Source organism: Protopterus annectens, chromosome 10.part0, assembly GCF_019279795.1.
Source record: "Protopterus annectens isolate FY-2018-M chromosome 10.part0, PAN1.0, whole genome shotgun sequence".
Classification (NCBI taxonomy): domain Eukaryota; kingdom Metazoa; phylum Chordata; order Ceratodontiformes; family Protopteridae; genus Protopterus; species Protopterus annectens.
In genome coordinates this window covers 952,859,394-952,882,649 of record NC_056744.1, presented here as the reverse complement: position 1 = coordinate 952,882,649, position 23,256 = coordinate 952,859,394, and positions in this window count along the sequence as shown.

Below are 23,256 nucleotides of genomic sequence, written 5' to 3'. Positions count from 1 at the left end.
GGGGATCCTCTATGGCTCCAACAACTGGTGAGGCTTCAATCTTCTTCACAAAAAATAAAAAATAAAAAAAAGAGGGTGAGTGTATTAATGACTCCTAGTTTGTTCTAGTAGTATGGTAGGTCTCGAAGAAAAATAGATTAGATGGCAACAGTTAACTGCACAAGGTCATGTTCTTTTAGATGAAATACTAAGTGGAGCAGGGCAGTCCAAACTGGTTCTCCAAAGTCACTCAAAGTGTGACATTTATCAAATCTAATTTCAGGCAGTGTCAGAGTGAGTCTTCTCCCTAAAAGGTAATGACAGGTCTTGGAAAGACCCAGTCAAACAAGGGAAGAAGTCCTGACCATTGCAGCCCCAATGGATAATCAGCCTCACATGAACCAGCTAAATTTGGGTGAATTGCAGAGTGAGCATTTGAAAAGTTTCATTTAAGCTCAGTAAGTGAGAGCAAGGTTATTTGATTTAGTTATTGATAATTGATTGCCTGCTAATCCAGTGGCTTGCACAGAAGCAAAGGGATTCAGAAGGATCTTGCCCAGACAGAAAGTTTTACTAGCTAACCTTTAACTAGTAATCAGTCAGTATCCTTGTTGACTAGGGTAGTCCTACTAAGCTAGTGACCTCTTTTCAGGGGAGACCTGAAATGGTATTTTGTACTAAAAGGGGAAATTTGGCTAGGGCATTGAGGAACTTCTACTCATTTTGATAGGCATCCTCAGATGTTTTACATCCACCTGAGCTATCAGCAAGTTAAGCAGATGAGGCCTCAGTTTACTATCTCATCCGAGATATAACACACTCAAGAGTGCAGCATTCACCCCCATACCAATGCTGCACTGCAGTGTCAGCAGTCCATCTAGCTGGTGTGGCAATAGAACCCACAACCTTCTGCATTAAAGGTGAGTGTGCTATTTGTGGACCAAAATGATGAGAGAATTGGGTTGGGGTTTTGTGTTGTACATAGCCATAGTTATTGAAAGGGGTATTTTCTCAAGTGCCATTATTAACTTATTTCGTAATGCTGCATGAAGCCCACTGTTTGAGAGGAGGTTTGGTCCAGCTCAAGTATGAATAGAAATTTCATAAACCCAAGGCAGTCAATAATTCTCTGATGTAGAAGGAGCAAAATACTGACACTTGATTCGGGGTAATGATTGACATACTGGAGGACACTTCATGATGAGGAGCAGGCTGTTTCCAAAGCCCATGCTGGGCTTTCAGTATAGGAAAATGTGCATGACCTTCTCATAGACCTTCTCATAGATCTTCTCATATTTGTTCCCACAGTTGGGGTATACACTCAGTGGCCAGTTGTTGGGTCAGTGATGGCACCAAATGATGTAGAACTAGTAATGCCTTGGAGGTCAAAAACGACATGGCCTGGTGCACCAGTCAGACAGGGGGATGGCTCTTTTGGGGGGGGGGGGCTTTAATTGGTTCAAATTTCATTTGTGGCTTCCATTAGATATTTAGTAAATGACTCCCCCCATGAGCCTAATGTTTCAACCTCTGCCTCAGAAAGCTACTCCAACTAGCAGTCTGTAGAGGAACTGTTACAAGTTTTTACTTCAGGGTTTTCTATTAAATTGGGTGATTTGTTCAAAGGACCTAATTGCAAACGTCTAAGGTCAGTTTAAGGTAAGGAGGCTGTAGTGAAGGAGTTATCTGACAAAAAAATACAGGAAGGTAGAGTTAGAAGCCCCTTCCAAATTCCTCCATTTGAATCTTTTAGAATTTCACCATTGAACTTAGTTCCTAAAAAGACAGAGGGTGAATTTAGTTTCATTCCTCACCTGTCATTTCTGCGTGGATCTTTCATGAATGACAGTATCAGCTAGAGTGATGTGAAGGTCTGGTTTTCTTGGGTCTTAATTTGGATGTGGTATATTTTTACAGTCATCCAAAAAATTAGAGTTATGAAATCAATAGAGCTTCTGTTTTTTTTTTTTTTTTAATTGTACATAAAGAACAGTGGCTCCAGTTAGTGCTTTCTCATGATCACTAATAACTTGTTATATGGATTACTCCAGAAATACCAGAGTTAGGATGACTTGCCACATGAAAGCAGGCCTTTTCTGATAGTCTATTTTCTTGAGGGACTTCAGTGAGTTGTCTTTCTGCCAAGATGATTGCATTACAACTGATGCTTCAAATTTGCTTGTGGACACAGCAGTGGATATGGTATGGGAGCTAATTTCAAGAAGCATTGGTTTTCTACATCCTGGCCAACATATTTGTCCCTTCAGAGAAAAAAAGGCATAACCTTTTGGAATTAATCCTCATTTGGGTTGCAGTTGTGGTCTGGCAGAATGAGCTGTGCATCAATAAAGTCTTATTCGTGACAATCAGGCCATGGTATAAATTCAGATTAAAAGTCATCCAGGTCCATTTGAGTTCAGTCTTTATTGAGGTTACTGGTTCTCCATAGCTTACGCACTTATTGTCTTTTTCTGCTGAACACATCCCCATGACTCACAATGTCTTTACTTAGTTTTTTTTTTAATTTGCAGATATCAGTGTTGTATCCACTGGCCCAAAAAGCTAGGAATTTGCCCACTCAGATTATGTCCAACGTAATGGATGATTGACAAGGAGTAGAATTTCTATGGTGAAATTTCTGAACCATCTATATGAAGATATCATATGGGTCAGCTCTTATGACGTGTTGGTCCTTTAGGATAAACATTTCACTGGGACAGAAACTGTGGTTGCCATGCTTGATAGTACATTACTTAGTTTCGCTTTGTTCAAAGAGTGACACATCAAGAATCGTTAAGGTGTTTGTGCTAAAGTTTTAGCATTTCCCTTTTCCCAACTGCAATTTACCTAGTATCACTTTCCCAAAACATTAAAGTGCAGGCTAGTGAAAAGTGTTGCTAACAATAGCTTAATCTGCAACTCTGATAACACTCCTTACCAACCTGCAGATATTGCGGGATTTCTGTTAGCGGAAAGTTTTTCTTTGGCATTCCATTGTCCGAGGTTCATCCGACTCCATTCGCCATTTGCTACGCTTGGGCTCACTCTGACCATTGCCATTTTCACCAAAGCTTGGCTAAAACTACACATCAAGGACCCAGAAATTACTCTCCAAAGACAGACTAAACAAAAGAGGTGGTGGCATTGCTGTAATGTTCAAAGACTCAAACTTAAAAAACTAAACATAACCCCACCAAACATCCCCAATGCTGAATTACTCATTTCACGTCTCTACATTAACTCACACAAAGCCATGATTATCATGGCTGTTTACCTACCCCCAGGTAAGAACCTTCCCACTATTGAACATCTCCTCTCATGGTCCTCCACCACTTTCAGTCAAGAAACTATCATCCTAGGTGATTTTAATCTTGACTGGCTCACTTGCTCTTCTAACTGCCCTACTAACTTTATCAATCTATACAACTATACCCAAATCATATCCTGCCCCACTCATACTGACACTCTCAAAAATAATCTCTACTTGATTGGATATTGACCAACAAACCTAACCTAAACAATCAAGGAGGCTGCCTTCAATCAGCCTCAGTGATCACGCCCCCTCCTACTTACTAAAAAAAAGAATTCAAACCCAATCTGTTTCTCCCATCATGCACAGCCTCTGCAAGAAAAAAATTCAACCTACTGCTACAGCAATGCAACTGGTCACCACTAAAACCCTCACCTTGGACCTCGCAGTTGAATACTTTAATAACAAATTCCTTGAACTACTAAATACTCTGGCCCCTGTAGGAAAAGTACGTAACAAATCCAAACAACTACCTTGGCTTTCCCATGACAGTAAACTTCTTATCAAACAATGCGATAGAGCTAAGGTCCTATACCAATCCAACAAAAGCATAAATGATTGCACCTTATATCAGCAGCTAAGGAACCAAAAAAAAGAAAATTATAAAAAAAATGACAAGAAATACTACTGCCACACCTTTCAAGCAAAGTACCTTCACAACCGTCACAAATTCTGGCAAACAATTAACTACCTCCTCAACCCAGGTAAAACCTCCACCCCCCCCCCCCTCCGCATCCAATACTTCCAAATCCATAGCATTCCAATTCAACTCCCACTTTATTAACTCTATGATAGAGTCTCTATCACCTCCCTCCTAGATAACCACCAAAACCTACCACTCTCAATCCCCCCTCTACATCTAATACCACTAACTCTTTCTCCTTCAAAACTGTTCAAACCTCCTACATAAAAACCTCCTCAGCAAACTTAGACCAAGCAGCCTAGCCGCAGACCAGCTCCCCAATGAATTCTTAAATATTGCTGCCCCATCTATCGCCTATCCTATATCTCTTCTTATCAATCATTCTATCTCAGAACAATATGTACCTCACCTCTGGAAAATCGCACATATTATCCCACTCCACAAAGGTGGCCCTTCCAGAGAAATCACAAATTATTGTCCACTGCCATCCTTTCACCCATAGTTAAAATCCTAGAGAAATGTATTCACCAACAACTCCAAAATCATTTCATCAATAACAACCTACTATCCCACTCCCAGCACTGATTCAGGCCTAAGCATAGCACTAATACAGCCTTAATATCATTTACCGACACTATTCATCACCTCATGAACAATAGTCTCCTAGTTTCAGCAATCTTCCTTGACATGTCAAAAGCATTTGACACTGTCTCCCACCAGCTTCTCCTAAACATACTTGCCACCCATCATCTCAGCTCTTCCACACTTACATGGTTTAAGAGCTACCCATCTGACTGTAAACAGGCCACCAAATGGAAGCATAATCTCTCTTCTTAGCTACCAGTGTCCACTGGTGTACTACAAGGCCTTCTTCTTTTTATCCTATTTACCAATAGTAGAAACTCAGCAACCCAACTAGCTACAATTGTACAATATGCAGACAATACATCCCTTATTTGCTCTCCTTCAACACTTGAGAACTTTAAGATAAGACTCAAAAATCATTTCAGGAAATTTAAACCTACCTATCCTACCTCCAGCTCATTCTAAACACCAATAAAACCAAACTGATGTTTTTCACCAACAAACCATCCAGTAACCACTCTCCATCCCTCTCTATTCACCACCAACGGAACCACAACTGAATCCACAAACCATACCAAACTCCTAGGTGTAACTATTGACAACAGGCTGAAATTTGAAATTCACATTTCCCTGGCAATTAAAAAAGTCCATGCCAAACATGGATCTGTCTATCATGCAAAGCCTTTCCTTACAAACCAAGCTAGACTAGCCACTGGTAAATGCCAACTTCTATCTACTTTACTTTACTGCTCACACATATTTACAATCCTCCACAAAACGGACCTAAGCAACCTATTTTCCTGCTATAATAAAATTGCTAAATTTACCAACAATCATCCCCATAAATCTCATCGCTGCTCTGCTCTCCAGCAACTGAATTGGCTTGTGCTTCCCAACTTGTTAACACTAAACCAGCTCACCTTCACTTACCAAATCATTCACAACCCCAACTGATCCCCCTCACTTCCTCCCTAGTACAATCTCAAGTCAGTATACAAGGTCTCTTAGATCTTCAGACAGACTGATGCTAAAAATAACCCACTCACACAACTATCATGGCGACTGCCTCTACTCTAATAAAATAGCTACGGCCTGCAATGATCTCCCCCAACATATTCAAAACACTTCCAACTACTCTTCCTTTAAAATGCAAACTAGAGAACATCTCACATCCAGCTGGATCTGCTCTTGCTATTCTCCAGGATAATCTATCTCCCTCCCTATTCACTTTTCTCTTTTCCCTCTTAAGGAACTTTATCTCTGTCTCTAGCCCATTTTAGAATGTGTAACTATGTAGTAAACAAACTACATTCTAAGTGCTAAACAAAGTAAAACCACTCAAAAGCAGCAACTTTTGTGTGTAGATGTAACAGTCAAAAAAGACTATGTAAACAAGGTTTTCACTTCTCATTTGTATAGGAAGCCAACATACTCAAACTCACTGTTGCATTTTGATAGCTGGCACCCAGTGGACCAAAAAAGAGCCCTAGTTAAGGGCCAGTATGTTAGGTTAGCTAGAATGGTGTCAAGACTGGATGATTTTTTGAATGAGTGTGCTAAGTTAAAAAAAACATGCTGACTGGAAGGGGTTACCCTGGCAATTTTGTTCAGGACATTGCCAATGAGGTGATTAGAAAAAGGGAAATCAGGACATTTTTTTGCTTATTGTCCAATCAGAATGGCCCCACTGGAGCAGCCCAGACTGGGAGACAGGATTGTTTCTCAAGAACTTTTATTCTTCCTTTTAGTGTTGACTTCTACGATATCAGGAACATTATATGTAGATTATGGGACGTGTTCACTATTGACAACGATGTTCACTCAGTAGTGGAAAACAAGCCTACTATAGTTTACAAGAGGGAAGTTAATTTAAAGGGCCTATTAGAAAGAGACTCTTGTGCACCCAGACTGGGTGGTTGCTACAAATGCAGGAGGTGCAAACAGTGTCCAGCCATGTTTCAAGGTGAGGCCATCAAAATCACTGGTTATGGTATGGTAAAACCTAGGAAGAGATACTCCCGTTACTCAAAAGAGGGTGATGTATGTCGCAGTGTGTGACCTATGCGACAGTTTCTATATTGGTAACACCAAAAGAGCACTGAGGCAAAGGTGGTATCGACACCTGTATGACATCAGGAATAAAAACATAAACACTGCTTTGTACAAGCACATTTGTGCATGCCCCACACATACTTTTAAGTTTGGGGCCATAGACCATATTGATCTTGGAGCAAGAGCGGGACCAATGGATGAATGGCTAGAATTTAAGGAATTGATATGACGGATTAAAACTAATGCCTGCCAAGTACCAGGTCCTAATGACAGAATTTCCTTGAGTTCTGTTTTAAAATTAAAATTGATGTACTTTTTATAGGTTTATCAGTTGTATTTGTTGCAAGAATATCAAGTTTTAACATTTTTTATTAACTTTGTATGTCTGTTTTAGAGGGAATGGTGTAATTACATTGACCAATGGTTAGGTGGGGAGGTGTATATATGTTTGTCATGATCATGTGATTTTATTCTGATGAAGTCTGAAACTTGATGAAAAGTGCTTAAACAAACCTGGCCTTTTGCTGGTGGTCTGTTCTGCATGCTCCTTTCATCTAGTCGATGCTTTTCAGGACATAAGTGTACTGCGACTGATGTCACCTTGAATGCTTCTCACTGGTATTTCTTTATCTACAATGCTGTCTCACATAACTTCTTCTCCTCTGGTCTTCTGCATTATACATGTATAACTTTTATATCAAGTGTATTAACAATGTATGTAACTTTATGATTTTTATGATTTTGTATTATCTTTACAATGTTAGTGTGTGTGGAGCTTTTCTCCCCGGGTCTCCGCTGAAAATGGGCTCCTTGGCCCAGTCGGACACTGCCCGGTTAACAAATGTAAAATAAATAATAAATAAAATAAGGTGCATTTAACAGCTCTTTGTCTGCTGTGTAGAGTGACTAGGCTTTCATACTTTCACTCATTTGCCGCAGATTATTAAAGGACTGGAATCATCTTAGAAGTATTGTTTCCAATTCACATTTGCCTAAGCTGTCCTGGTGGATGTCCATGTAGTCTCAGGTGATTCCAATATCTATGATCTATGGGCTATTATTTTTCAACGCAGAACTACACACTAAGCCATACTTAGTGTAAATCACAAATAACATACTTAAAAATAAAAAAATTACCTTGGTGTGGTAATTCTTTATTTTTTAAGTGTTTTTTTTTTTTTTCCAACTTGCTGTACGTGGAATCCTTTCACAATGGCAAACTTCTGAGTTCATTAGAATAGTGGCATGTGACTATTATTTTTGATTCCATTTTAGTTTGGGCTGCAAGATCAAAAATGGACCTAGCAGAAAGAGATCACTAGGTGATCCTGGGTAGAGCTCCAGTTCTTTTACTCAGCCTTCTGCACTGAATTATCACTTTTATGGGGTTTTCCATTTCATCAGAGGAAAACCGTTTAGTGTTTGTCTGCCCAAATGATTCACCATTAACATCAAAAGACTTACATTACTGCCTACACAAAGACTAGGCCTTTCAAGGTCTCCCAAATAATGGCTACTTTTCCCATTCTTTTCATGTAGTCTGATCTTCAGACTTAGCAAGGGAAGGCCAATCAGAAGAAGTAATCAAAAGGACTAGCAGGTGGTTGTCAAATGCATTATTGAATGATATCAGATAGTATTGCACGGAAATTGGGTAGAGAGTGTCATTTGATCCATTATGTCTGCTTTTTGTTACAGTGCTTTACGTTTTGATTTTGGGTCATTTATTTGTTTGGCTGGCAGTCACAAAAGTGAAGTTTTGCTATGGAAGCTCTCATTCAGGCCTGGATCTTCACAACACCAACATTATTTGGAAAGATTTGGTGGTATGATTTTGGACCATTTGTTATCAGCATTGCAGCAACTTATCTGTGACTGACACCAACCACATATTATTATAACTCACTTGGTGTGTGTGTGTGTGTGTGTGTGTGTGTGTGTGTGTGTGTGTGTGTGTGTGTGTGTGTGTGTGTGTGTGTGTGTGTGTGTAGGGTGGGCAATAACGTAGGCAGCTTCCTAAAGTGTATGCTACTGTCTAGCAGCTTATGAGATCTAGTAACACTTCAGCACCTGTACACTGACACATGATAGTTTGGTCAGCGGTAATAACTACATTGTCCTGGGATGGTCCTCACAAGCCTGCAGAACTGAAAAAAGGCCATAAGTTTTTAATCCATAAGGTGGCTTGAGTCTGTTGTCATTTGAACATTACAGTTATAGAACAGAGGGATTTTGCAAATGGGTATCACATATTGCATTAGCAATATGACATACACCTCTGTGATGTGAGTTAAGATTTGTTTAACCACTATTTGACCTCCTTTCCGCAAGGTCTGGTAGCCCAAAGACAACATTTCAGTGTTTCTAGTGCATAGTTTTTGTCAAAGTAACTATGACCCATGACCTCCTACTTGCTTCCAGCAGGTCTGCTTGAGTACCTTCTGCTTAGCTGATTTGTTTCACTGATCAGCCTTTCATTCAGATCTGGCAAGACCAAGAAAGGAGGGAACTGGCTGCTAACAAAGCAGTCTGGTGGGTAGAGACATGCACACCATAGCTTTCAACTGTTCAGATTTTCACAGAATGTCCAGATTTTTGCTACATATTTTTGGTCTGTTCCCCATAAAATTTGTGGTTCTCTGGCAAATTGAGGACTAAATTCACTAAATAATGGCACATATTTAAGTTTCAGACTTCATACCATTCGGAAAATGCATGGTAGCACTAAACCTTTTATTCTAGCAACTTTCTAAGTTTATACAGTCAATATTTAAACTGTGTCCCTTTGTCCCACCATTATGTTTGGCTTTGTCCAGATTTCTTGAGCTAAGAGGTTGAGAGGTATGCTGCACACACACACACACACACACACACACACACACACACACACACACACACACACACACACACACACACACACACACACACACACACACTCCTTTTATTCTATCCTTTCTTTCCTGGGTCAGTCTAAGGTTCAGGAATGTGGGAACAAACTGTCTAGAAGGCTGTAATTGGCAGGTCTATATTATAACATCGAACGCTCAAAATTTAGAATGCTATAATATCGACCCATTTCAGTCGAACAATCATAAAATCGAACACTCATAACAGCAATTTTTTCCCCAGGGAAAAAATTTGCTGTTCCAAGAAACATACACACACACAACACAAGTAAATCAAAACAACTGCAATCCACAAACATACACTTAAAATCCTACATCTAACCCTACACTAAGCTGTACATACACTACTATCTATCCACTTACCTTAACCCAAACCCTAACCCTAAGGTCCGTAACTCTAACACACTCACCTCACCCGTGCCCTAACCCTAACTCACTTAACCCGTCCCTAACCCTACAGTCTTTCACTATCGCACACTCAACTCATCCATGCCCTAACTCTAACTCACTTAACCCTCCCCTAACCCTAAAGTCTGTCAGTACCGCACACTCACCTCACCCACACCCTAACCCTAAAGTACCTAACTACCGCACACTCAACGTACCTCAGTCCGTTCGCTCACTTACCTTAACCCGGTCCATAACCATCACACCACACTTACCTGAACCCAGTCCATAACCTCCATTCGCTCACTTCCCTAAATCTCATCCGTAACCATCGCACCACAGTGCTGTAAATAGAGAAGCCATAGAACAGACCACCGAAATTTTACCCTAGGTAAAACTTTGATGATCTGAGGCTTCGCTCTTGTCAGCTTTTGCTCTAAAGGGTTCGATATTATAACATTCGAAGTTTTAAAACTTCGATGTTAGAATATAGACTGGTAATTGGCCAGTGGCTAGCTTTGACAAGGGGTACTGTGAGTGTGCCACTCATTTGAAATAGATCAGACCATGACAGTGTGGGATACTTGTCATGCTGCCTGGTCTTCAGGTCGGTTCTCATTAATGGACCCCTTGACTGACTGTTATGCTGGTTTATGGGTTGTGTTACAGAATATTGATTTTATAACTGATGACTTAATACATTGCAAATGTATTGTATATGGTTTGCAACAAACTACTCACACTAGCGTTAATGTGTCCTTTTCTTTTCTTTGTGGGGAAAGTGGGGACAGTGGACAAACTTTTTTATTACAATTAGGTAGGAAAACTAGATAAGAAGCAAATATGCAAACAAACAAATGGATTAATTTGAAGGTAAAGCTAAACCTTTATAATGTGGTAGGTAACAGAATGAAGCAATAAGGAGAAAAACAAGAAAGGCACTCCACTAACAAGCTAGCAAATGTCTTGTGCTGTTTTCTTAAGCAGCAGTCTTTTTAGAGTAGCATTCAGTTTACTCCCCATAATTATTCAAGTTCTAGAAGAATTTTAGCAAAAACTATTTTTAGAATTTTAAATAATGTTAAATTAATCACTGGGCAATATACCCCTGAGAGTTCACTCAGTTGTTCGGGATTGGGAAACTGATGTAGACAGTGACCTAACTTTTCACCAGCATGTGTTTATTGTTGTAAGAAAGTTCTTCTATATCACACAGCTTATAAACAAAGGGATTGTGTCTAGATCTAGGGATAGCATTGCCCCCCTTTACTCACCTCTAATAATGCCCCCTTTGGCATGCATCTGTCCAGACACATGCAACAATTGGAACATTCACAGAGATACCTTACTAAAAGGACACAAGGTCTAAACAACATGTCATACGTGGACTAGCTCAAAGGCCTGTCACTATAATCAGTATTCTACACAGTGGAAAATAGGAAAAGAAAGCTATATTGATACTTATGGTGGCACTAGATTCTGTAAAAGCAGCAATCGAAGAAAGGTCACTGGCAGAAAAAAATTAGCTAGAATATTGTGCAGTATTGAGGGCCATTTTAAGCCTAGGTAATTTCCCTTTTTGTCTCTGAAATAACCTCACCCATTTGGTTACACATTATACACATTATTATTGCCATTGTAATTAACCTTAAAATCCATACTTGCTGATTCTAGCTTTACTAAATCTCATTGGTAACTGCTGCAAAGTATCTAATCACTCATTAAATTTAGACAAAAAGATTCACATTGACAATGAAAATTAATTCAGTAAGTGCCATTATAGAAAACAAGACTCTGAAAATCACTTCCTGCAAAGCTGCAACAAAGTTATTTTAGTTTACTCTTGCAATCCCCATATGGTGAGATATTTAAACCTCCAAACATATAATCCAAGATTGTACAACAGTGGGGAAAAGTGCAAAGTCCATTACTGTTGAAAGTGGTTTCAGTGATTTTAAAATACAGAAACTCACTGCTAAAAACCTTCATAAAGCGGAGAGTACAGATGTGTGATAGCTCACTTGAACAGTAGCTATAGTAATAACATAATCATTGCTGCCGTATAGGTTGCCTTCCTCCTGTGCCCTGGCAATGAATGCATACTGAGTCTGAATCATACCTCTCAACTTCTTACAGCAAGAAATCTGGACAAAGCCATTAATAATGGGGGGGGGGGGGTCAAAAGCTCAAAAATAGGGACAATTTTTAAATACTTCTCTTACAAACTTAGAAAATTGATAGAGTAACATGTTTTGTATTAACATGGATTTTCTGAAAGATAGAAAGTCTGAATCTCAAATGTCTGTCATTATATTCTCACTTCAATCCTCAAAAATGTGCCAGTGATTTGACAGAAAACCCCACTTTTATGAGAAACATACCAAAAATAAAAGGCAAAAATTTGGGCATTCTGTGAAAATCTGTACAATTGAGAGATATGGTCTGAATAGCTTTCACTGGGTTTCTTGATAAACTACCTTTTTATCAAGCCTTACCCTGCATTTTAATAGATGTGGGTAGCACTTTAGAGACCCTCTGCCATATTTCAATGCTAATCTGAACCCAGTCCTCTGGTCAAGTCAAGCCATGTCATCATGCTGGGGAACAAAGTTCACTTAAGAGAATCCAGATGCTGTGTCAGAATGATCTAGTAGTGACAGAATACCACTGTCTGCCTACAATAACCAAATTCAGGAACATGCTCTGCCTAGAACATATTACTAAACCTTATTATCTCATATGCATGGCATCATGCAAGTTAGCAAGAACACGCATCATTGTTCTAAGTGATTCATGAACATGGCCAAACCCACAGCTCCATAAGTAAATCAAGGCTTGTACTGCAGGAACACCGAACGAAGAGGGAGTCAGAGTTAAAAGTAGATCTAGTAGGAAGAGAATTTGGCAATTTTAAATGTGGAAGGTGTAGTACATGTAAGTTTATTATGGTTACTAAGGATTGTATAAGAGTTAACCATATAATGGTCGACCTTTCAGGACATTTTAATTGTTATACACAAAACGTGGTCTGTATTGCACAATGTCCCGCCTTTTATGTGGGGAAAACATCCAGATATCTTAGAGAGAGAATTAGGGAGCATGTACTGGATATAAAACATGGTAAAGCCACTAATGCATTGGATAGACATATTTTAGCTAATGTAGACCATGAATTTAAATTTTGTATAATTCAGCAGGTCAAAAAAGACTTACAGGGTAAGGTAGTAGATATTCACCTTGATGTATGTGAACTGAAGTGGCAGTTAAGGTTAAATGCCCTAATTAGTCTGGACATCAACAAAAATATTAGTATAGCCCCTATTTTAAAGTTAAGGCATATTTTAGGATGAATTTGTTATGTATATTTATGCATTGTTCACTAATTTATATATATAAAAAATTTTTTTAATTTTTTTCATAAGGATTTTTTTCTCAAAATTTAAGTGTATGTAATGCTTTAGGACAATTTATTTAGATTAATCACAACTACCCTTAATTTATAATGTTTGATACAATTAACAACGGCTCAAAGCAGTGTAATTGTAATATATATTTTTTTATATCTTACATATTGTGGATTTATTTCATCAGTGTATATAATTTAGGGTTTCCACCTTTCATTTAATGTGATGCAATGTGGCTCCTTTAAGTTTGATTTTAATGAAATTAGTAGAAGGTTTGTAATGAAGTCATTTTAAATTAATTGTTTCAATGAAGTTATTATTGAATAATGACATTAATTAGTGATGTAAGAGTTGGTTATTTAAATGTGAAGTTTATTTTGCTTATTGTTCTGCAGAAGTCCTTTTTGAGAGGACGAAACCTGGGTTAACATGTGTATTTGTGTTTTCTGGTTGCTGATAATAAACTGTTTGGCCTATTTTCCTTGTACTGCAGGAATTTAGTCTACCTGCTCTACCACTCCTAACACACAAGTTCAGGACAGTCCCCTTTGCTGGCCAATACCACAGTGCCACCCACAGATAGCATCAACACTATATTTTTGACAAGGAAATCTCTGTCATGCTTGCATTTTCATAGAATAGGTTAGAGTGGTGATAAGCTGTGGAGCTTCTCTATATAAACACAGTTCAAAAATATTGAACAAAGAAGTTTGGAGTCATCATTTGTGAATGAAGGGGACAGATGATACACAACAATACTGAGCACCCATGGTACTCAGCAAGCACTCAAGTACTCCTTTTTTGTCTGAGACCAGTGCCATCTCTATATCGGAAATGATATTGTAGGAATTTGGACTTCAGACCATGTAGTGCCTTTGGTGTTATTGCTGGCATATAGATGTAAATGTTATCATGCCACAATGTCCATTGATTTTAATGGACTACTCCAATTCTGAATTGTGAGTAGAGCTCTGGGAACCCCCATTTGTCTAAGCAGCTTGAGAAACCCAGTGTCCTGGTATTAGAATTGGGAGTAGTTTTGTTGCTTGGGGTAGAGTAGCAAATGTTTTACTACTTGGAATATAGTGACAACTGTTTTTGGAATACAACTCTTTCTTTTAAATAGAATGTTCTCTGTGAATATTGTTGGAGTTTGGTATACTATATATAAAAAGAGGTTGAATATGCACATGTTATATTGGTGGGATACTTTTACTCCTGCTTTATCTTGGTGAATCTTTTCATTTCTTACACTTACCAGTGTTGAGCTTGTTGTAAATGCATCTAATGATGCAGTCTCCTTGTTTTTCATGTAATAGCAGCAGAAAAAGATCATAGCAGATGTATGGATTGCTCTCATATAACTGGGTTATAGTTTAACAGCCACAGATTGAAAAGTTTTACAATGTGCCGAGGCTATCCTCTAGCTGAAAATACTTGTCAAGGACCAGCATGCATCTCAATAAGGCCTCCAATTTATAAAATGAATCCAGCCACACTGATTCTATTATTCATATCATATTATTCACATAAGGTCATGCTAAGATATCACACAGCTGCACTTTCTTAATAAGAATGGGACAAACCTTTCTGTACTATAGCAGAAACAACTATGTACAGACAGAGGTAATAGTTCCATCTAAACTTAAACTGAGTATTAGTACTGGATATATTGAGTTCTTTTCCCAGAAAAAGAATTCTCGGGCTTTGATTATCTCTTATTTATCCACAAAAATGACTTTTCTCTCTCATTCTAACTCTGTGATATATATATATATATATATATATATATATATATATATATATATATATATATATATATATATATATATATAATTTACACTTAATCATGAATAAAGAACATTTCATATGAACAAGTGAGAACCATTTAATTTTAAGTAAGCAGACTCTACCAATATTTTGCATACAAAAAGAAATCAGATTATCTCAGAACAGCATTTGTTCCTTATGGAGTTGTAGTGAATTGCATGCATCAGTTGCAGAATTGTAGAATACAGTTTGTCTTAGCTCAAAAAAGTTAATGTTAAAAATATAATACATTTTCAAATTGATTTTTTTTAATGTTAAAAATATAATACATTTTCAAATTGATTTTTTTATCTCCTTAAGAAGGCTTAGCCGCAACAAAAATCTTGCCTATAATTTTTAAAAAATGCTGTAAAAGACATAAACTTTAGTCTTAGGTATGCTTATTCACGAATTTAATAGTTCAGCATTTATTGATGTGGATAGGACAAGTTAGACGTTGTTTCCAGAGCAGCTGGCATTTCCTGCCAGAAGACCACAGACTGTCTCACAAGGAATTAAAATGTCTGTAGCATATTTTAAAGAAAAGGTTTCAGTTTGTAGAAGAATTTAAGCTATTCTGGCATATGGTATTATTATTCTGCTAAAGCAAGTATTTCAAAATACTTATTTTTTAAATGAGATGCAAAATACAGGTAAGTGACTATACAAAGCTTTGTGCAGAAGTAAATCTTTCTCTCTCCTTTTTTTAATTATTCTTCTCTGCAACATTTTAGGAAATGTGAAAAAAACAGCAAAATAATATGAAGGAGGATTCAGAGTTAAGATGAAAGGTAGAAACAGGTTTTGTAGAGCCGAGTAAAGACTATAAATGTTTAACACATCTTTAATATTCACTTGAAAAAGTGTGACTCCCAGTTTCAACTAAATTATCAGGACAAGAAATATATAAGGGACAATGATATGATGTCAAAAAGAGGCCAACATTTTCAAAATAATACAGTCCAAACTGAAATCTTCTGTGCAAGGTAAAATTTGCTCTTAAAAAAGCATTATAGGTATATAGGGGTGAGAAAATGGTTTCTCACTACAGTCATAAGGGTCTTTTAAAATTGTGTTTCTAGTTACTGGTACTGAAATGCTGAAAGACTGAATTCAGGTCATGTGTCAAAAAGGACAACAGTCTATTCATAGCTCTTAGCACGTGCACCTTTGCACGCAATAAACGTCACTTTTCTTTGCTTGTTACTCATAATCACCTTGACTAGTTGCATGTTGAGCAATCTGCTTATTAAGACAGGCTTTTAGGAAGTGAATATTTTATCTGAAATGGAGCAGATCAGGAAATATGCTTAGATACTGTATACTTCCCAAGCCTTTTTATTATGCATAAATGATACTCCAAATGAACTCATATTTGCAAGAAAGACCAGTGTTCTGAAGATTCTGGGCTCCCTACAAAGTACTGGCTGGGTTTACTTTCCAATCTACAAGCATCCAACTCCAGTTCATTTAACCAGTGTCTGCTTAGAAGTGTCAGCACCATCACATGTACAAGGTTAAAAATCTTCAGCTGCCATTATAAGGCAGAAAAAATCCTCCACTGAGTAACTGCAATTTCTTTTACAGAGTCTGAAATTGACATCACAATATTACATACGCAAAGTGATGGGTGGTGTATCTATTGCAAATACAGCAGAAAAAACATGTCATGTATGGGGGGGGGGGGGTTAAGTTGTCCTAGTAACTCCATCCAAATAAGGTGTCACAATGGTGCAGACAGTAAAGAAAGGTGGTCAGTTTTGCATTAGCAGAATAAGACTAGTAATTGAATAAAATCAATCTTTCATGTCTCCTAGTCACATAAATGATTCCTGCTGCTGAACCCAAACCTAAGAAACACATCACAAAAGCCCAGAGATTAAGGCTGGAGTCTCATAGCTTCTTAGTACAGGGTTTAATCATGACCTCCATTTACAGGCTATGTTCTCTTGGTGTCTGTTGGTTTCCTCCCTCTGACCTCTAAAAATATGCTGGTTGACAAGGAACTTTGTTATACTGAGTTTGTGGTCCAGGATATGAAAGAGGGATTGTGATATATTCATTCACACATGATTCATAAATAAATATATTTAAAAAAATAAAATAAAACATTATATAGCTGTTTGCAGTATGAATTCAAAAGATGTTTGCACAGTTCTATTAGCAAGGTATAAGCCAAAGATTTAAAGCTGGGTGTGCTATGTCATACACACTACAAGAATCCCCTGTAACATCTTTAAGTCCAAAGTTTGTCGTGAGTCTTTCAAACACCAAGCAAGCAGTCATTTCTGGTGTTTTTAATTGTTAGCACTGGTAAAATTAGTATTATATCTATTGTTGAACCTTTCATTCCACTGAATGTAATTTTGAATGCTCAGTAACTGGAAAAGTAAATTTAAAAAGGCTAGGCTGCTTTTGCTATGATGCATTGTGAACTACAGCAGAAATGGAGAATCTGCAAACTAGCAAAACCTAAACAATTGACAGAATTGTGAAGGAAGCAAAGTTCCTGAAATGCAGCTGGTGGAATGTTTTTTGTATTCAGCATTTTTTCCATGAGAATCTTGATGTATGAGTCATGTTTCATCCTTAGAGGATTTTTTTTTTTACTTTCGCCATTGTTATGTGATCGTGGTATATGTAGGTAAGGAGGTGTGAGGCGAAGTCTTCCACATGAGGGATGCACTCATGTTAATAGGACCTCTCAAAGACTGAGTACTAAAGCAAATTCTTTCATTAAAGACCCTTAAGGGAACCTACATCCTATAGTAATTAAATAAAATATATACGGGGTTTAATTTACCAAGTGCTTGACTTTACATGTCACACAGGAACAATGTAAAAAAATGTGTTACATGATTTTATCTGCAGGTTAAGTTTTCTTTTCAATGAGTTTTTTTCTTCATCCATTCTGTTTGGGAGGAACTGTCTTTAGAAAACTTGCAGTAGATCCAGAACAAACATGAAGTGCTCTTGATTACAGCACCAGTCACTCATTTAACAGTCTGAGTCACTAGTCAAAGTGCCAGTAATGAAACAATGATATAAATACAACATTATATGACATAACACCAAGGCAGGGTGTGGGAAATGCATTGTAGATGAAGCACAGATTGTCTTCACAAGGATATAGCCCAGGTTGCCATACAAAAACCTTATACCACTAGCAAGTATATGAGCCACTGAACGTGGATTGCCATTTCACAGTGGTAGTATTTAACAAAGAAATATTTTACTTTCATTAAATAATGCTATTCTACAACTTCTACTTTTTGGTGTTTTCATATCTTTAGGCTAATATGAGTTATCTGGCATCGCTTTCAGATTTAGTGTATATATGCATCACCAAAAGGAGTCTTGGCAGTACATTGTGTAAAAGCATTTTCTGTCACAAGGTGCGACTGTTGTGGCACTTAATTGTGTCTGACTCATCTGTAGAAGAGGAAACAGAAAAAAGCAGATATGTAATTTTTTTAACGAATCTACTGTCTCAGTAAAACACACAATATCTAAAAACATCACTTCAAAAATAATAGGATAAACCCAATAACTCATGCACAAAAATGCTCTAACTATATGCACTCAAGCTAAATGGTTCTGCAAGCCATTTTAAATGCCCTGTATTTGTGGGGATATAGCTGTAAATGTATAATACATTTCAAACTTTAAAATATTAACCATAAAAGTGCTTTAGTAGTTAACAGTAGTTTTAGTTTCTGTGTGGTTACCGAACAATAGGGGATAACCAGTATCTATCATATCAGTCAAAGTTTCCTTTTGCCAATACTAAAAAAAAGGGATGTACAATTCTTTAGGTGCTACGACTGATTTTGAAACTAAGTTAGAGTGTTCTGTTAAAAATGATCTCCTTTACAGATCCTTTCAAGCTGTTTTACAGAATAAGAGATCTGTCAGACTGGTATTTTTTTCAGCTGATGTTCCACGAGTCAGTTTTAAACCTACTTCTTTTTTTCTTTATTTAATAATAACATGCTACTAGAAAAAAAACAATCATTTGAGTATTTTGTTGAAGATGGTATAGTTCTAAATTGCAACAATTGCATTGCGGTTTTCAAAGCTCTCTTAAATGAGACAATACATTTTACTACCTTGTTTCAAAATAACATATTTATCATAAAGTTCATTAAAACTCCACTCTTGTTAATAGGACCTCTCAAAGACTGAGCACTAAAGCAAATTCTTTCATTAAAGACCCTTAAGGAAACCTACATCCTATAGTAATTAAATAAAATATATACAGGATTTAATTTACCAAGTGCTTGACTTTACATGTCACGCAGGAACAATGTAAAAAAATGTCTTAATGATTACCTACAGAACTTTTAGCCTACTTAAAGATCATGTACAATCTATTGACCTACCTTGGAATAAATGTCCCTAAATCCTGATTTCCTTCTATGGGTAACGTGATTGCCAGTCATGTAGTTATTTGCTAAAACAAACATTAAAAAGATGAAAACTTTGATTTTAATCACCTGCAACTCTTATGCATGATTGCATGCTTCTCCATCATGGGTCTCATCCTGATGGCATCAATTACTGGAATGTATTTTATTTCTGCTACCAAAGAAAGTGTAGTTTTAGCAGGTATATGCACAGGAGGAGTCTCAAAAATCTATTTTGGGATTGCAAGATTTGGCTTCTTCTAAAGGATCAGCAATACATCCAGTAGTGGAATGAGTTTTGTAATGTACAGTTGTTTTATACTGGAGGAAAAGAATTACAGCCAAAAATCACCATTCAAAGGGGGAGCAGAGGAACCTGCAGTTATTTAGAATTTCTGTTGTGGTGCAGTAAATGTTACTTGTATAGTACAAAAGAGAGTTGTATCTGAAAATAATGATGACAACGTTGCAGCCGTTAGAAAAGTGTACATTGTGACAGTGGTATGCAAAGTAATGCTTAAAATCCTAGAAATGCCAAGTTGCCTGTCTGCTTCCTGGGTGACCTTTCAATCATTCATACAATGCATGTGTTGCACACTTCCAGTCATGGTACTTAAAAACCATGGAAACATCAGCAGTGACAATGGAGCATTTATTTTTTAAATTTCTCTTTTCACCCCTTACTTTCATCTGGACTGCTGTCCGAGTACCTTATGTCCTTTGCTCCATCTACCAACTACTCCATTCTGGGTCTATGTCATATAATCGAACTTCCAAAATTTCGAACACCATATGTTCGAATTTGGAAGTTCGAAATATGACAACAACGAAACCCCAGAACAGCAAATTTTTTCCCAGGGAAAAAAAATGTGTTGTTCTGAAAAGCACACAAACAAGACAAGCACACCAAACACCTAATAAACCTACACTACACCTTACGTACACAACTATCTATTCACTAACCGTAACCCAAGCCCTAACCCTAAGGTCCGTCACTATCGCACACTTACCTTACCCGCACCCTAACCCTAAAGACCGTCACTATTGCACACTTTCCTTACCTGCGCCCTAACCCTAAAGTCTGTCACTATCGCACACTTACCTTACCTGCGCCCTAACCCTAAAGTCCATCACTATCGCACATTTACCTTACCCGTGCCCTAACCCTAAAGTCCGTCACTATTGCACACTTACCTTACCCGCGTCCTAACCCTAAAATCCGTCACTATCGCACACTTACCTTACCCGCGCCTTAACCCTAATGTCCGTCACTTTCGCACACTTACCTTACTCGCATCCTAACCCCAACATCCGTCACACTCACACACTTACCTTAACCCGATCCAAAACATTTGCACCACAAGACAGAAAATGTTGAAGCCGCAGAAACAGCCAACCGAATTCTTTCCCTAGGAAAGAATTCGAATTTCCTCGGCTTCGACATTTCTATTTTTCGAACTTCCCTGTTCGATCTTCCAAGACTCGACATTTAGGATGGTTGATTAAATAACAGGATTCCTCCATACTGATTTTATGACAGGGCCAGCAAAGAGCCTAAGGGTATCCTTGTTGGTTGTGCTGTCAAGCATCCAGGTGGGGGGTTATTTTACCCACCCTTTGGTTGCTACCCCAGCAGGTGCACTGACAATCACCAAGGAGTTGTGTAATGGGCAGACTGGACTGATGCACCTCACACTAGTGCAAGGAGCTAATATCAGTATGCTGCCCAACCCCTTAGCTGGAGCACATCATGACTGGCTCCCTGGCTTCCTCCAGGAAGCTACAGTCACTTTTTGTGCCTGTGCACATGATTTCCTCCCTCGTAAAATCATCACACATCCTCCATGTCACTCCATCAATTGCTCAAGTTGCAAAGTGAACCAGGGTTGACTAGAATGAAGTCAGGGCTTTATATCTTTATGCCACTGGAGCAGCATTTCATGCATGTTTAGTGCAATTGGAAAGCTCCTTCAAAGCACAGGTGTGTATATAATGGCTGAAACAGAAATATAAAATTTGTTTCTGATTCAGCCATTTCTGCATGATCTTTAATCTTTGATAGCATGAATGCAGATGATAAAAGTTCATAGGTTTATAGGTAAGTACTTGGCTAGCTGCCTTTATGGGCCATTTTAACCCTAACCAGTGTCCCTTTTTATGCTAACCTAGACCATGTGGTTATAGAGTGGCCTTAACAAGCCCATGAATGGTAATTATATATTACCATAAAGAGAATAGCTCAGCTCATACCCTAGATAATTTGAGGGGACCCATGTATGGGATAAAGCATTTTGGAGCTGCATTTGTCCATTAAAAGTATGGGGGGAGTCCTCAGGTAAATTTTCTGCTTTCCATCCATAGATTTAAGTTGAGATTGAATATGGACAGAGATGAACTTTGTTTTATGTGGCTGAGGAGTCTGTTCCACAGTAGCAGTATCCTCTATGAGATATACCTGTTCCAAATCCTTTTGAAGAACAAAGCAACTAACCAAATTAAAAAATTTTCGCTCCTTGCTCCGGGGGCCGGGTTTTTGGAAAAAAGGCAAATTTTTGCATTTTTTAAAACAATTTGGGGGTCCCATTTAAAAAAAAAAAAAAAGAATTTGTTGATGGCTTAAAGGGGGGGCGGGCCTTTTTTTTTAATGGCGTCAGTACTTGATTTTACCCCTTTTTGGCAAGAGAATTTAAAATGCAAAGGTGCCCCCCGGTTTTTAGGAAAATTTTAAATTTAAAAAAAAATTAAAGCTTTAAACTAAAAAATAAAAATGAAATTTTATATTTTTTTAAATTTTTGGATGTTTCCCTTTTGGGAAGTGGTTTTTGGCGGTTTTAAGGCACTACAGTTTAGCGTTTGGAAAAAAAATTAAGAACTAAATTTTAATGCAAAATAACTCAACAGGCTGGCTAGAGATTTGGGTGAGGCGGTTCATGGTTCGACCCAACAAATTTTTTTTTCAAAAAAAGAGGAAAACAATCCCTGAAAAATTTAAAAAAAAACCAAAAAAAAGCCTGAAACCTTTTTTGAAAGAAAATTTAAGAAATGAAAGAAACTCCAATTTGATATTAAATTTAAAAGAGTATTTTCCCCAAAAATTAAGAAATTTTTAACGGTAAATTTGGGGCCCTGGTAAGCAGTGGTTTACCATGTAAATTTATGTCCCCAATGACGAGGGAAATTTATGGTCAAATTAAAAGAGGCAAACCAGCAGGGGGTTTGGGCACGACAAAAAGGGTCCAAAAGGGAAAAGTTGACCCCAACCCGTTCAAAACTCCCTTTTAACAAAGAAAACCAACCCCTCCCCTGAAAACCCAGTCTTTGAAAAATAAACAGGGAATTCAACCCCAGGATACTATACACCAAGTAAAAGGTACAGAACCACAAAAACCAGACACGGGCCTTTAAAATGAATTTTAAAATCAAATAAGGGAAAATACAAACTCGGGTTTACAATCCAAGGTTTTAAAATTTTAAGGGGTTGAAAAACAATTCCAAAATGGCCAATCACAAAAAGTCAAAACGGCCTTTTAAAACCCCCATAGGGGGGTCCGGGGCTCCCCTTGGGGGAACCCCCCCCCGAAGGAAAACCCCCAAAGTAGAAACCAACAGGGGTGGGGTTTTGAATCCAAAAAAAGGGCCCCTCCTATTCCAAAATCATTAGGAAAAATTTTTTTTAAATTAAAAGGGAGGTTTCCGGAGTGGCTGCTGGGCGTGGGACCAGTTGGCTCATGAATCAATGAACAAATTCCAAAAACCGGGGAAGCAGGTCCGTAAA